Source organism: Mirounga angustirostris, unplaced genomic scaffold (genome assembly GCF_029215605.1).
Source record: "Mirounga angustirostris isolate CCGP_5_RB_7025 unplaced genomic scaffold, mMirAng1.0.hap1 SCAF_9, whole genome shotgun sequence".
In the NCBI taxonomy this organism is placed as follows: Eukaryota; Metazoa; Chordata; class Mammalia; order Carnivora; family Phocidae; genus Mirounga; species Mirounga angustirostris.
Window position 1 is genome coordinate 99,804,979 of NW_026991717.1, and position 16,699 is coordinate 99,821,677.

At 35.9% G+C, this 16,699-nt stretch overlaps 2 long non-coding RNA genes across 15 annotated transcripts in view; one reads left to right on the forward strand and one right to left on the reverse strand.

Moving 5' to 3' along the window:
• LOC129046542 (uncharacterized) overlaps positions 1 to 16,699 on the forward strand; it is a 90,757-nt gene that overhangs the window by 42,421 nt on the left and 31,637 nt on the right. For 11 of the 14 annotated variants that reach the window (XR_010405181.1, XR_010405180.1, XR_010405184.1 and 8 more), the window contains one exon: positions 502 to 1,864. The exons of 1 other annotated variant lie outside the window; for it this stretch is intronic. This is a non-coding gene — a long non-coding RNA (uncharacterized LOC129046542). 2 more of the 14 variants (XR_010405187.1, XR_010405177.1) reach the window with 2 other exon arrangements.
• The window catches only part of LOC123861606 (uncharacterized), a 149,374-nt gene that overhangs the window by 26,038 nt on the left and 106,637 nt on the right, over positions 1 to 16,699 (reverse strand). The window contains exon 3 of the long non-coding RNA XR_006795069.2: positions 1,747 to 1,848. This is a non-coding gene — a long non-coding RNA (uncharacterized LOC123861606). The remainder of the gene's footprint in view (positions 1 to 1,746; positions 1,849 to 16,699) is intronic.

A 16,699-nucleotide genomic window follows, 5' to 3' on the forward strand; every position in this document is an offset into this window, starting at 1 on the left:
AAAACTCAGTTACTATCAATTTTATTCATGATTCCAAAGCTCAATGTGTGTTACAAAGAAGATGCTAGTTCTTCATTTCTTTCTTTGTCCAGAAGTAAATGTTTTTGTTTTGTTTTGTTTTTTTAAAGATTTTACTTATTTATTTGAGACAGAGAGAATGAGAGAGAGAGAGAGAGCACATGAGAGGGGGGAGGGTCAGAGGGAGAAGCAGGCTCCCTGCAGAGCAGGGAGCCCGATGTGGGACTCGATCCAGGGACTCCAGGATCATGACCTGAGCCGAAAGCAGTCGCTTAACCAACTGAGCCACCCAGGCGCCCAAGAAGTAAATGATTTGATCAAGGCTAACCCAAATACATTTTGTGGTACAAGAGCTTCTGCTCCAAGAAAACAAGACAAAGCACCAGTGAGGGTAAGGAGAACAAATGGCATTTCTGAACTTGGGTTCCTAAACACAGACTGAAGAGAAAACTATTCTTTTTTGTTTTCCTCTCTTGTTCATAGGAATTAAAGCTCTCAAATGATTCATCACTGTAGCTGTAGCTGGCATACCAAAGGTACTCAATAATTGTTTGCTACAATAGACAAGCAAACAAATGGAAATAGGATGTTAATTTGAAATTTTCTACTGAGGCACCAAGATGAATCAGAAAGGAAATCCAGCAGAAGGTGCTAACCAAGATGTAAACGCTTAAAGAAAATGTTAAGAACTGATTTCTCAACTGTGGATGTGTTCACCCATAATGCGGGCTTGAAAGGGCAGAGACAAAGTCTCCGTGAGGTTCTGATTCACTGGGCTTTCGGATCCATCCCTTGAAAGTGCCTAAAGTGGGGCTCTGGAGAAGAGGATTTCCTGCGGTCCACTTCTGACTGTGGCTCCCACTGCTCAGCCCTCCTGCCACTAGGGGGGAGAGAGAGAGAAGTACCTGCTCCTTATCCCAGTTCTAGTGAGCGGGGCTCCAAAGGGAGCATCTGGAGAGCCTGATGGGTGGTTTTCCAAGTAGTAATAACTGCAAGCCAGTGCCGTGAGAGCCCCCCAAATGTGTGAAATCTACAGAAGAATGCTGTCCCAATGTCCTTAAAAATGGAGCCCTGCCAGAGATCAGATGAAAGTGGAAGAATGCGGAAGCCGAGCCATCGGTGAGGCTGCAGAGTGACCAGCCAAAGAAGGGACACTGCCCACTTCAAAGGAGTTGAACTTGAAGAGGCCCTGCAGGGGAGCCTCTGAGGAACCCACAGAAGAACTTATAAGGTCCAGAGATGGCAGAGTCAGCTTATGACAGCAACGGTCAAGTGAGAACCTGTCAAGTCCCCCGTCTTCCCCGCCGCTGGGTCCCCTGCATAGTCAGGGGGGAGAGGAGGAGAAATGAGAGGCTGGTAAGAAATGGACAGCAATCCCTCTTCCACTCTGAAGGGCCAAGCAGAAGCACGACTCAGCCAGGGGAAGAAAGGTGATTTAACCTGACACAAATTCAGACTTTGATTACTACATAGGACTGGACAATTAATTACTCAATTGAGGCCATGATTATGACACAAGTGACTGCAGGATATTTTTCCCCCTCCGCCAGAGTGATCGGTGAACCAGCACAGCCAAGATTTTAATCCAGAATTTGAAAGTGGGGCTAGCTCTGCTAAATAAATGTTAACTCTCTGTGAGTCTAGCTTCATCAGCATGCTATTTACAGAATGAAAGAATGACGAATATATGAATCAATAAACCACGCCCCAACAATTCCCAAAGCTAACCTGTCCACAATGGGGAGACCATTCCGAATGCTGCATCCTTTCAGATCCCACTTGTCTGTAGCATCTGCTAATGGAGCTCTGAGATAAATCCAGGAAAACATCCTAGAGAAACAAGGAGGTAATTTTATTGATTATTTAGCCAAAAGCTATGACAGCTGAAAAGGTTTTGAATTAAAGAAGTCAGATACTTATAAAAACAACCCTCTTCTCCAATATTCCAACTCCCCTCCCAAAAGACGATCCAAAGTCAGCAATTTGGTCTGTAAATTTCTAGTCCTTTCTCTATACATTGCCATAAATACAGGGACATGTAACCATATACATTTTGGTGTTCATTTGCTTTTTTTAATGGAGTCACAATACATGTGTTATTCGATATACTTGTTTTGACTGAACGTGTTTTCCTTTTTAATAGGTGCACATAATACTGATATAACATAATTTATCCAACCACATTTCTACTGATGGATCTTTAAATTGTATAAAGAGGAATTTTTTCTAACATCTCTGCAGGCACAAATATTTCTTCAACGTAGAATCCTTGTTGGGTCAAAGATCCATTCATGTAGACAGATACTGCCCGAAAGATATCAATTTACATTTCTACCAGGACTGTCTCATGGCATTTACTTCCCCCCCACACTTGCTGATGTTGGATATTATCAAGTTAAATTTTTTTCCAATCCACTGAGTAAAAAATGACATCACAGTGTTGTTTCTATTTGCATTTCCTTCATAAGGAGCAAGGCTCCCCAACTTTTTTTTTTTTTTTAAGATTTTATTTATTTATTTGACAGAGAGAGACGCAGCGAGAGCAGGAACACAAGCAGAGAGAGTGGGAGAGGGAGAAGCAGGCTTCCCGCCGAGCAGGGAGCCCAATGCGGGGCTCGATCCCAGGACCCTGGGATCCTGACCTGAGCCAAAGGCAGACGCTTAACGACTGAGCCACCCAGGCGCCCCTCCCCAACTTTTTATGTTTGTGGACCATTTGTACTTTTCTGCTGTTAATGACCTATTCACATTCCTTCCCTATTTTTCAACTGGGTTATTCATCTTTCTTTGTACTTGTGAGGTACGTTTTTATTTTGTGGATACTAATTGTTAATTACATGTTTGACAAATATTTTTATCTCAGTCTATTATTTGTGTTTGAATTTAACTTTTTAAATGGTGCCTTTGAGGAAAACTTTATATTTTTATGGGAGAAAAAGCAGTATTTTTTCCTTTGTGGATTCTAGGTTTTGTGTGTTGCTTAGGAAGACCTTACCCCAGTGAAATATTTCTCCATCTTTCCTTCTAATACTCTTGCAATTTTGTTTTTTCAAGATGTTTTTAATTCATTTGGAGTTATTGTAGTGTGAATAGATATATATATTTATTTTTCCAAAGTGTTCCAACACCATTTCATTCTTTCTTCTTTGGTTAAAAATACCATTTTTTAAAAGATTTGATTTATTTGAGGGAGAGAGAGAGAGAGTCAGAGAGAGAGAGAGAGCACAAGATGGGGAGAGAGGCAGAGGGAGAAGCAGACTCCCCACCGAGCGAGGAGCCTGATGCGGGACTTGATCCCAGACCCTGGGATCATGACCTGAGCCGAAGGCAGATGCTTAAATAACTGAGCCACCCAGGTGCCCCAAAATGCCATTTTTATTATAAACTAAATTCCAATTCATTTCTTCATCTGTTTGGAGATTTTCTATTCTGTTCAATTGTTCTCTTTATATAGGAGTTAATAGTATTTTACTTTAATTACTATAGCTTTATAGAATAACTTGATACCAGATAAGTCAAGTTCCACCTCATTTTTCCTCATTCATTTTTAAAAATCTGGTATGTTTGAGAATCACTTTTCAAATTTCATAAAAATTTGAATTTATTAATTTGCAACTGATGTGGTAGCCTTACAGTGTTAAACCTCCTCATCCAGAAACATAACTTCCATCTTCATTTATTGAGGTCTTCTTTTATGTTCTTGAATAAGGTTTTAAAGTATTACGTAGTTTTTACACATTTCTTGATAGATTTATTCCTGATATTTTATAGTTTTTGTTGCTTTTGCTATTACATTTCCTAATTGCTGGTGTAGAGATACTACAAATACCTTATATCCAGCCATTTTATTAAAAATTCCTTTAGTTAATTCTCTTCACTCCTCTCTGAAAACTCTTGTTAGTATGACTGATATTTTGACCTTAGAGCCAAAGGTGTGAAATATATTCATGTGTCCTTTAAGTATCTGTAAGATTTCACATCTAACCAGAGAGAAAGAACATGTAAATACAGAATTCGATCAGGCAGTAAAGAGTTTAGGTGGACAGTTATCAGCAACCTCAGTAGGAGGTTGTGGACTTAAATCAGATGGAAGAACTGGGTATTTTATAACTTGAACCCAAGAGAAAGGAATCCCATTTGAAGGGTTTATACTTGGAGTCCCTGTTGTCATAGCAACAGTGAAAGGCGCTCAAGGTGTCTATTGGTGATAAGGGGAGAATCACACTGGATATACAGATCCCAGGTTCCTTTCTCTTAACCTATGTTTACTTGAGATGATAAAACCCAGTTTGCTAGCAGTGGTAAAACTGACCCCTTGAGGCAGTGTGTTTCCAATCTCATGGAAGTTTAGAATTTAATATATTCTAAAGAAAATAAAACTTAAATTATTTTGTGTTATATTTAGCATAATTTGGGTAGATTTGGATTTGAACGGCCATTAGGTTTCTGATGGATTAGGCTTGTGATTTCAATTTGAAATGTGTAGCTGAATAACTGATTTTAGAATTAGGGATTTATTTTGGGGTACCTGGGTAGCTCAGTCAGTTAAGCGTCTGACTCTTGATTTTGGCTCAGGTCATGATCTCAGGGTCGTGACATCAAGCCCTGTGCCTGGCTCCCCGCTGGGTGTGGAGCCTGCTTTAGATTCTCTCTCTCCCTCTCCCTCTGTCCCTCCCTGGCCTACAAAAAAAAAAAAAAAGAATTAGGGATTTATTTTGAAATATGAAAGAGAATTTACCAAATCTGTAAACAGTATTGGAATGTTAAATAATATGAGCTATGCCACACTTACAGGTTTAATTTATTTGATTTACAAAAGTTGTATACATACTTAGAAAGATTTTGCTTATTACAACAGGCATGTTTAAGGTTTTGAAGAAAAATAAATTTATCAAAGTTGTAAGTACATTTTATTTCCTTTAAGAGAGTGTAAGGTATAAATAGAACTAATTGTGGGGGCGCCTGGGTGGTACAGTCAGATAAGCATCAGACTCTTGCTTTCTGCTTAGGTCCTGATGAGAGTCGTGAGATGGAGCCCGGCCTTGGGCCCTGCACTTGAGGTAGAGTCTGCTTGAGACTCTCTCTCCCTCTTCCTCTGCCCCTCCTGCTCATGCTCTCTCTCTCACACTCTGTCTAAAATAAATAAATAAATCTTAAAAAAAGAACTAATTTTTAAAGAATTTAGTCTATAAAACTTAAGTTACTCAAACATTTTTTTAAAAAAGGTGAAGGTGATTGTTCATATTTAACAATACTTACAAAAAGAAAAGCAAGATTTGTAAGTTGAACTTAAAGGCTTAGAGAGAACCAAAGTTTTAAAGTTTCTTACCCTAATACATTGAATATTCATTTTTAAATACACTAGTTGGTTTTACTGTGCAAATAAGTTAGTAATGCATAGCCATCACAAAATTCACACTGATTATTTTCTAAAATTTGAGTTAGATGATCATTTCCCTGGAAATAATTTCAGTTTTATTGCCTCCTTTCCCTATATTTATTCCTTTTATTCCTTTTTCTTGTTTATACATTGACAAACATTAGTGCCGATGGTGACTATGTTTTATTTCCGATTGTCATGGTAATATTTTACTATTAAGTATGGAGCTTGCTGTCAGTTCTTGACTATAACTCATACTTTATTAAAGATATTTCTTCCTATCTTTAGCTTAAAAGATTTTTTTTTATCACAAATGGGTACTGAATTTTGTCTAACACTTTTTTCAGCTTCTATTGAAAGATCATGAGCTTTTTTATGTTAATCTGGTAACATAGGGAATTACATTAATAACATTTCCTAATATCAAAATTTTCTTGTTTTACTATGGCAAATCCCAATTGGTCGTGATATAGTAATACACTATTGGATTTTACTTGGTAAAATTTTTAGAAAGATTTTTATATTTGTATTCACAAATGAAAGTGGCTTATAATTTTATCAATATTATTTTTGTCCGTTTTTCTACTTCTAATAAACTTTATTTTTTAGAGCAGTTTTATGTTCACAGAAAAATTGAGTGGAAGGTATAGAAATTTCCCATATATCTCTTTCCTAAGACATGCACAGCCTCTCCCACTTCAATATCCCATACCACATTGGTACATTTGTTGTAATTCATGAACCTACATTGATACATTATTACCACTCAAAATCCATAGTTTACATTAGGGTTCACTCTTGATGTTGTACATTCTATGGGTTTGAACAAATGTATAATGACATGTATCCAGCCTTATGGTATTATACAGAATATGTTCACTGCCCTAAAAATCCTCTGTGCTTCATCTATTCATCCCTCCCCACTTTCCCCACCAGTCCCTGGCAACCACGGATCTTTTGTCTCTTTAATTTTGCCTTTTCAAGAATATCATATAGTTGGAATCATACAGTACATAAACTTTGCAGATTGGCTTCTTTCTTTTTTAGCACTGAATAATATTCTTGTGTCTGGATGTACCACAGTTTGTCCATTCACCTACTGAAGAACATCCTGGTTGCTTCCAAGTTTTGACAATTATGAAAAAAGCTGCTATAAACACCCATGTGCAGGTTTTGGTGTGAACATAAGTTTTCAGTTCATTTGGGTAAATAACAAGGAGCACAACTTCTGGATCATATGGTAAGCATATGTTTAGTTTTGTAAGAAATTGACAAACTGTCTTCCAAAGTGGCTGCAGCATTTTGCATTCCCACCAGCAATAAGTGAGAGTTTCCATTGCTCCTCATTCTCATCAGCATTTGGTGTTGTCTGTGTTTCGGATTTCGGACATTATAATAGGTATGAAGATATCTTGTTATTATTTTAATTCGCCATTCCTAATGACATATGATGTGGAACATATATTCATATGCTTATTTGCCATCTGTATGTCTTCTTCGGTATGGTCTGTTCAGTCCTTTGGCTCATTTTTTAATTGAGTTGTTCATTTTCTCATTGCTGAGTTTTAAGAGTTCTTTATATATTTTGGATAACAATCCGTTATCAGATGTGTCTTTTGCAAATATTTTCTCCTAGCCTGTGGCTTGTCTTCTCTTTCTGTTGATATTGTCTTTATCAGAGCATAATTTTTACTTTCAACAAAGTTTAGCTTTTTAATTATTTCTTCACAGATCATTCCCTTGGTCCTTAATCTAAAAGGTCATTGCCATACCCAAAGTTATGTAGATTTTTCTCCAAAATTATCTTCTAGGAGTTTTATAGTTTTGTGTTTTACCTGTAGGTCTATGATCCATTTTGAGTTAACTCTAGTGAAGGGCATAAGGTCTGTATCTACATTCATTTTATTGCTGTGGACGTCCAGCATTACTGGTCCACTGTATTGTCTTCACTCCTTTGTCAAAGATCAGTTGACTACATTTATGTGGACCTATTCTGGTCTCTTTATTCTGTCCAGTTGATCTATTTTTCTGTTCTTTCACCAATACCACACTGTCTTGATCACTGTAGCTTTATATTAAGTTCTGAAGTCAGGTAATATTAGTCTTCTTTGTTTTTCTCCTTTAATACTTGGTTGGCTATTCTGGGTCTTCTTCCTCTCCATATAAACTTTAGGATCAGTTTGTCAATATCCACAAAATAACTTGCTGAAATTTTAACTGGGATTGCATTAATCTATAGCTCAAGTTGGAAAAAACTGACATCTTGACAATATTAAGTCTTCCAATCCATGAATATGAAATCTCTCTTCATTTATTTAGTTCTTTGATATCTTTCATCAGAGTTTTGTAGTTTTCTTCAAAAAAGTTTTGTACAAGTAGATCTTGTACAAATTTGGTAAGATTTATATCTAAGTATTTTGTTTTGGGGACTGCTAATATAAATGATAATATGTTTTTATTTCAAATTCCACTTATTCATTGTTAGTATATAGGAAAGTGATTGCCTTTTGTATATTAACCTTGTATCCTACAACCCTTCTATAATCACTTGTTAGTTCTAGGAGTTTTTTGGTAGTCTTCTGAATTTTCTATATAGAAGATGATGTCATCTGCAAACAAAGATAATTTATAGCTTCCCTCCCTATCTGTATATCTTTTATTTCCTTTTCCTGTGTTACTGCATTAGCTAGGAACTCCAGTATGATGTTGAAAAGCAGTGGAGGGATGGGACATCTTTGCCTTGTTCCTGATCTTAGCAGAAAAGCTTTGAGTTTCATACCATTAAGTATGATGTTAGCTGTAGTGTTTTGTTTTGTTTGTTTGTAGATGTTCCTCATTAAATTGAACAAGTTCCCCTCTATTCCTACTTTGCTGAAAGTTTTCATCATGGAATGGGTCTTGGATTTTGTCAAATACTTCCACATCTATTGATATGATCATTATATGATTTTTCTCTTTTAGTTTGTTGATGTGATGGATTACATTAATTTTTTTTTTAAGATTTTATTTATTTGACAGAGATAGACACAGCAAGAGAGGGAACACAAGTAGGGGGAGTGGGAGAGGGAGAAGCAGGCTTCCTGCCGAGCAGGGAGCCCGATGCGGGGCTCAATCCCAGGACCCCGAGATCATGACCTGAGCCGAAGGCAGGCACTTAACAACTGAGCCACCCAGGCGCCGCACATTAATTGATTTTTGATTGTTCAACCAACCTTGCTTACTTGAAATAAATCCCACTCCATTGTGATGTATATTTGTTTTTATACATTGTTGGATTTGATATGCTAATAGCCTGTTGAGAATTTTTGCATCTGTATTCATAAGAGATATTGATCTGCAGTTTTCTTGTAATGTCTTTGTCTGGTTTTGGTATTAGGGTAATGCCAGCCTCATAGAATGAATTAGGAAATATTCCCTCTAGCTTCTATTTTTTGGAAGAAATTGCAGAGAGTTGTTATAATTTCTTCCTTAGATGTTGGACAGAATTTACCAGTGAACTCAAGAAGGCTGGGTACCTTCTCTTTTTGAAGGTTATTAATTATTGATTCAACTTCTTTAATAGATACAGAATTATTCAGATTATCTGTTTCTTCTTGAGTGAGTTTAGCAGATTATGTCTTTCAAGGAATGGGATCCATTTCATCTAGGTTATTAAGTTTATGGGCATAGAGTTGTTCATAATAATCCTTTATTATCCTTTTAACATCCATGGTATCTATAATGATGTCCCTTCTTTCATTTCTGATACTAGCAATTTGTGTTTTCTCCCTTTTTTTTCTTAGTTAGCTGGCTAAATGTTTATTGATTTTATTGGTCTTTCTGAAGAACCAGCTTTTGATTTTTTTAAAGATTTTATTTATTTATTTGAGAGAAAGCACAAGTGGGGTTAGGAGCAGAGGAAGAAGAACACTCCAGCAGGGTGAGGGGCAAAGAGAGAGGGAGAAGCTGACTGTCTGCCGAGCAGGGAGCCCGATGTGAGCCTTGATCCCGGGACTCCGGGATCACGACCTGAGCCAAAGGCAGACGCTTAACCGACTGAGCCACCCAGGCACCCCCAGCTTTTGATTTTGTTAATATTTTGATTTTGTTAATATTTCTTTATTGACTTCATTGATTTCTGCTCTAATTTTTATGATTTTTTTCTTATGCTTACTTTGGATTTAATTTGCTCTTCTTTTTCTAATTGCCTAAGGTGGAAATTTAGACTATTAATTTTAGATCTTTCTTGTTTCCAGTATATGCATTTAATGCTATAAATTTCCTTGTAGGCACTGTTTTCACTGTATTCCACAAATTTTGATGTTATATTTTCATTTTAATTTAGTTAAAAATATTTTTATATTTCTCTTGAGATTTCCTCTTTGACTCATGTACTTAGAATTGTCCTCTTTAATCTCCAAATAGTTAAAAAATTTTCAGCTACATTTCTATTATTGAATTCTAGTTCAATTTCATAAAGTCTGAAAACAGACATTGTATGATTTCTATTCTTTACACTTGTTAGTTTATACTTTTGGTCCAAAATGTGGTCTCTCTTGGTGAATGTTCCATATGAGCTTGAAAAGATTGTTAATCTGCTGTCATTGGATGAAGTAGTCTATAGTTGTCAATTATATCCAGTTGAATGATAGTGCTGTTGAGTTCAACTATGTCCTTACTGATTTTCTGCTTGCTGGATCTATCCATTTCTGATAGAGAAGTGTTAAAGTCTCCAACTATCATAGTGGATTCATCTATTTCTCCTTGCATTTCTACCCATTTTTGCCTCATGTATTTTGATGCTGTGCTGTTAGGCACATAGACATTAAGGATTGCTATGTCTTATTGGAGTATTGACCTCTTTATCATTATATAATGCTCCTCTTTATCCCTGATAATTTTCCTTGCCCTTAAGTCTGCTCTGTCTAAAATTAATATAGTTACTCCTATTTTCTTTTGATTAGAGTTAGCATAGTATATCTCCATCACTTTAGTTTTAATATATACATGTCTTTATATTTAAAGTGAGTTTATTATAGACGATATATACTTGGGTCATTTTTTTTATATACTTTGACAATATGTCTTTTTTTTTTTAAAGGCTTTTTGTTTTTTTAAGTAATCTCTATACCCAACATGAGGCTTGAACTCACAACCCTGAGAACAAGATTCACATGCTCCACCAACTGAGCCAGCCAGGCACCCCCAATCTCTGTCTTTAAATTGATGTATTTAGACCATTGACATTTAAAGTGATTACTGATATAGTTGGGTTAACAGCTATCCTTATTTGTTACTATTTTCAATGGGTTGCCCTTTGTTTTTTATTCTTATCTTTGTCTTCCACACTTTTTCTACCTTCTGTGATTTTCATTGAAAACCATTTTATTCTTTTATTAGCCCATTTCAGATATTCCACCTCCTTTGGTCAATTTTATAATTTGTAATTACCTAGAAAATTATACATTTCATCAAGATTTTCAAGTTTATTTATATATTTTTATTTAGATAGAATTCCCAACTAATTCCTGCCTTTCTGCCATTTTGTTGCCTTTCTCACACCAAATTTATTTGATGTTCTCTATTAAACTATAAATGGAATAGCAAAAGTTTTTGTCTCTTTCATAAGTCCTTTCATTTTATGTCCTTTTGATTTTATCACAAAATCTTTTTGTGGTTTTTACAGTTTAAAAGAAAAGTATTTCTACTTTCATCTCTATTATGCTGCTCTTCAATTTCACTCATTCACTTATATCTTTCCTACTTTTATAAGTTGACTGCTTTAAGCAAGACTATTTCATTTAAGACTGCCTATTCAATGATGATACATTCCTGCCCCCACCACCAATAGGAGTCCCATATCATTATTCTGCCACCAGGTGGCTGGCTAGTGATACTGAGATATGGTGATATAGTAGGACTCAGGGTTGATATCTGCTATTGATGCACTGGCTACCCTTCAGAGGTAGGGGCCAGGGTCCAGATCCCATACATAACTTCCATTCCTACTGCCATACTTTCCATGAACTCAGTGGGCAATCACTAGAATTACCAAGGAACGTGGCTGCTGATTGACTTCCATGGAGTGGGTCATCTGTCCATCCTTTGGCCATTTGATTATTGAGAAGGTCCTCAGATGTGAAGATCCTTAGTCAGCATTCATAAATATTCACAAATATTGTCACACTCTGGGTCAAAGACAGGGCAATAGGAGTGGCTCACCAGGTGCAGGTGATAAGGGGGTGCACTGTTTGCAGAGAACTTAAAAATAATAATAAAGGCAACTATAAGTTAGTCTTCTTTTTATTAGCAGCATGTGCTGGCAATTCTAAACAATGTCAGTGATACAATACTCCTCCCTCAAAAGATCTTTTGTTGATTTATGTTCTAAAAACTGCACCTGGGGCAGACCACTCCTACCACCTGCCCTTGGTATGTCAAAAGTTTCCATTCACTTACTCTGCCCCTAGACCTTCTTATTGTCAATCCTCCAGTGTTATTTTTTTCTAGTCTCTGCCAATCCAGACAATCATTAGCCCCTGATTATCAATTTAGACTCATAACACAGGACATCCCTGTTTCCAATAAATGTGAACAAAAAGATGTACCACTTAAAATTCGGCCCAGAGGGAGAATTTCTCTTCATCATTGTCACTTGTCATCATTGTCAATTCATCATTATCGTCACACACAATTGAGATTAGTAAGTACAGCAATCTGCATATAGTGTAGAATCATCATCCATAAATCAGGTTTAATGTTTTGTTTCTTTTAAATGGTCATAGGGTGCTCTTCCCACCATGAGGCTATATCAGTGGGTTGAAGGAGATATGGTTATGCATCAAAGATGGGAATACTTAAAATGGGTACCATATGTTCACACAGCTTACCGATACCTTTATGTCTGCTAGAGCTCAGTCTCATGAGTCCCACTTACCCTGTTGAAGAAGTGCTGCTAGGCACACTCAACCTTATGGCTTGATAGATAAGATAACACCCAATTTATGATAGGCAGTTCTGTAGCAAAGTAGATAGAGCCCACATCTAGGATAGCTGCTGACTGAATTCCTACCTAATTAATTTCTCAAGAATCCAATGACATTCTCCAAAAAGATTTGCTGTCTTCATAGCTCATTTGGGACAGTTACATAGGGTTAGAAAGAGTCATCACTCCTGTATCTTTCAAGTTTGTGATGAAGTCAAATGTCTTTGTAATATCTCCAAGAATGAGGTATTGCTATTGATTTCCTGTTCATTTATGTTCTTGAGGTTATTTGCATAAAATTATTCATGACAGTCCTTTACTATCCTTTTAATACTTCTAGGATCTGTAATGATGACCCCTCTTTAATTTACACAACAGTGGCTTGTGTTTTCTCATTGCCTTATCCATATTTTATCAATTTTATTAATCTTTTCAAAGAACAAAGTTTTTACTTTTGGTACTTTTCTCTATTATCTGTCCATTTTCTGTATCGATTTCCATTCTTATCTTTATTAGCTTAATTTTTCTACTTAGTTTTGGTTAAAATCCCTCTTCTTTTTCTGTTATCTTAATGTGGAAGCATGGATTATTGATTTTAAGCCTTTCTCCTTTTCTAACATAAACTCTTAAAAGTATAAATTTCCCTCTGTGCACTGCTTTAACTGTTTCCTTTTAATCTGAAATATCTTCATTATCATTCAGTTTAAAAATATCTTCTAATTTCCATTATAATTGATTTCTTGATCCATAAATTATTTAGAAATACATTATCCAATCCACGAACCTGAGAATTTTTTAGATAGCTTTTTGCTGTTGGTTTCTAATTTAATTCTGTTGTTTTTAGAAGATATATTCTGAATAATTTTCAAGGCTCTATAACTTATGAGACTTGTTTTATGGCCAGAGAGTACAAATCAAATCTTATTATTTGTACGATAGGATGTGGTACAAAGTAGGCACTCCATAAATATTTGATGAATAAATAAATGAATGAAGAGTTGCTACACTCACTCAGAATAAAACGATGCACAAGTTATAGAGGTAAAAAGAGAGCAGTGAAATCATGATGGGGCAGCAGCATATAAATTTTCTATAGTTGAGAATGCAAGTTCCGTGTTCTATAACAGAATCTAAAGTGAGACCTCACCTCTCCAGATAGTCAAGATTTGACTAGTTGTTTATTAATTGTCATTTGGAGACTACTGATGATTAAGAAAGCCTCGTGTGTATTAACACATGTTTTAATGATTGACATACGGGCAAAGATAGCTCTAAGTAAACCTATATTTAGGTTCTTTTTGTTTCTAAATCAATGCCTGTTGCTTTCAATGTTCTGAATGAAGTATCCCACAATACACAGTCACCAGTCAGGTGCCCTGGTAGATGCTCAAAATAATTCAATCTACCAGGGCCCCATCTACACAGAATAATTATGTCCAGCTGGGGCACTCCCTGACTCAATTATTTAGGTTGGTCAGTCTTACAAATATTAGAGAAACAATCTCTCATATGGGAACGCCAGCTGGTCTTACTACAGCATAGAATTTCTTTACCCAGAAGGAGTTTAAATGAGAAAGAAAGAAAGCATTTCATGATTAACTCCTTCCCCAGTAAAACTGCTTTCTGAAAGCACATATTTTGGAGTTTCTAACCTATACCATCTCATCCAATTGAAAATTAGAACAGAAACAAGAAATTTCCATAGTATACTTTTTTAGGGTAACTTTTTTTCTGTGTGGATACAACATAATTTAGGAAATTCCATAGTGATGGTTGTTCAGATTGTTGCCAGTGTTTTGCTGTTGTAATAAATGTTACAGTGAACACCTTTCTATATCTATTATTGCACTCTTAATGATATTTACCCTTTAAAATAAATGTTAAGAAGTGAAATTTCATTTTTCTAGCCCTAGTAGCTAGCAAAATCCAGAGCAGAGTAAATATTATGACGAATTGATACTGTTCAAAGAAAAAAATTTTTTGTTTCACACACTTTCTAAGTTCTTTATTTAAGTTTCCTTAAAAATAAAAAAGCAACTTCTTAAAAAAAAAAAAAAAGAACTCTAGGCCTAGGTTTGCAGCAGCTAGAAGCTTCTGGGGCAACTCTACTGACCCATTGTGTCTGAGACTCACCTCTCTGTGGTTTGAAAGACAATAACATTGGGACACATAAGGCTTGCAAATTACCACAAGGCTTTCTTTCTCACCGGAAAGAATGGAAAACACAGAATTAGGTAAAAGACATCTGTTTCCCTTATTTGACTTTTCTTGGATTAAGATACTGCATTTTCTAATTGTTTTTCTCCCATTCAAGATCTGCCTTTCCTTGAGAGGTAGCGCAGGCAGAGGTCCTTTTTCAGTCTTTGCTTCTGAGGCCTGGTGACTCAGTGTGCTTGCTGCATCTGGAGGTCACCTTTGCTGTAAGCTTTTCATGTGTTTGACATGCTTAATTTCATCAATTGGACCTGAAGAGGTCTTCAGGTCGTCAGTGGTTCTGATGAGGTATTCAGACTTCTGGAATTCTGGAATTCTATGTATGTCAATATGGGGGCCTATCAGACCGTAGACCAAATGCTTTCATATACATACACAACCTTTTGAGGTTAAGTGCATATGATGCAAAATATTTTATGAAAATATATGTTGATTGTATTCCCCTAACATCAGAGAGTAAAATATTAAATAAGGGGAAAAAATTTTTGGAATAATTATTGTTGCTTTTTGGAGTATGGTTGGGAAGGGAAGTAGAAAAATAAGAAAATACATGTTAGCTTAATTAAGCACTCGAATAAATAGTACTTTCATGTTATTTAGAATTTAAATTAATACTAATATGTGAAAATTATATTTTGATACATTTTCTTACTTGCCATCAAGCTTCAAAATTTTCATGAAAATTCAGATTTATAAGAAAAAGTTAATTTCAGATGACATTATGGAAGGATTCATAATAGCTCCCTGCCCATGGCGGCACAGAATCAATTAATTTTCCTGGGTCTTGGGTTCCTCATCAATAAATATTGAACTAAGCAGTTTCTAAATAACCCTCTCACCCTAAATTCCATGATTCTATGTATTTGGAATGAAATGATTCATTGCTCTGTAGGTCATATCTCTCTCTCAGGAATGCAAGGAGTTAACAGAAAAAAAAATCTCAAGATATAAATAAGGACTTTTTGTGAACTGCCAATAATCTATTATTCACTTGAAAATAACCCCACAAGTAGTTTATTGATGTAGTTCTTTCTATAAGAGTTTCAATTTAAGAGAAATCACATACACACAAAAAAAGAGGAAATCACTATTCTATCTGTATGTATGTAGTATGGCAGGGCTGGGAGAAAACTTTCAAAAACTTTCCTCAACATTTAAGAGTAAGGACACCAAGTTTGGAAGATTGGAAAAATCTGGACTTCGAATCACAGAGGAAAAAATTTCAGTTTAGTCAAGTATGAGGTTATGTTTAATGTGGTTACTTATTTCCTCTGCTGCTTTGTAATGCAGTTGTAAATGCTGAATTTTGATGAAACTGCTCATTCACTGATTGGTAATGATGCTAATACAGTTTGAAGATTACATCTAGTTGTTTCATGACCCAGTTCCACTGTTTTAGACCCAGAATAAAGGTAGCACAATGCAGTAAAAGAATACCAGATAAAGCCAGGGAGACCTGGATTACGGCTAGACTCTATGACCTCGGACCTTCTGCGTCTCAGTTTCCTCTTTTGTAAGATGAGAATATTGAATTGCTTAGGTCTTTTCCTCCTTTAAGATTCTATGGTTCTATGAATGAGCTGGCCAACAATTCTTCTAATTGCCTATCAAGATTCTAATTCATCCCTGCTTCTAATTCTAATAGAATTGATTTACAAATGGAATTTCTTGTTTTCACCTTAATAATGACAATAACGACAGCAAACCATCATCTTCTACCCCTTCTGGCTTTTGAGTGTCCCATTCTCAAATACAGGAGCCAAATCAAGAAACATGAAGAAAGGCTCACAAATAGAAAGGATAGAGAATCAAAAAGAAGCTCAAGCACAGATTTTCACACCCAGGGATAAGGAAGGGGAATAGGTATATTAATGAAGATTCTTTATTGCAGGTAGCATTAACCTAACTCAAACAAATGTAGGCAGATTAAGGGAATTTATTAACCCTCATAAATAGAAGGTTCAGAAGATCCATCTGGTTTCAGGTACACCTGGATCAAGGATCATAAATGGCAACATCAGGACTCTGTCTCAGTTCCTTCTTCAACAGGGAGTTTTTCAACTGGTTCTTTCTAGATCACCAATAAGATGGTGGCTGAAAGCTGAAAACTCAAAATCTATATA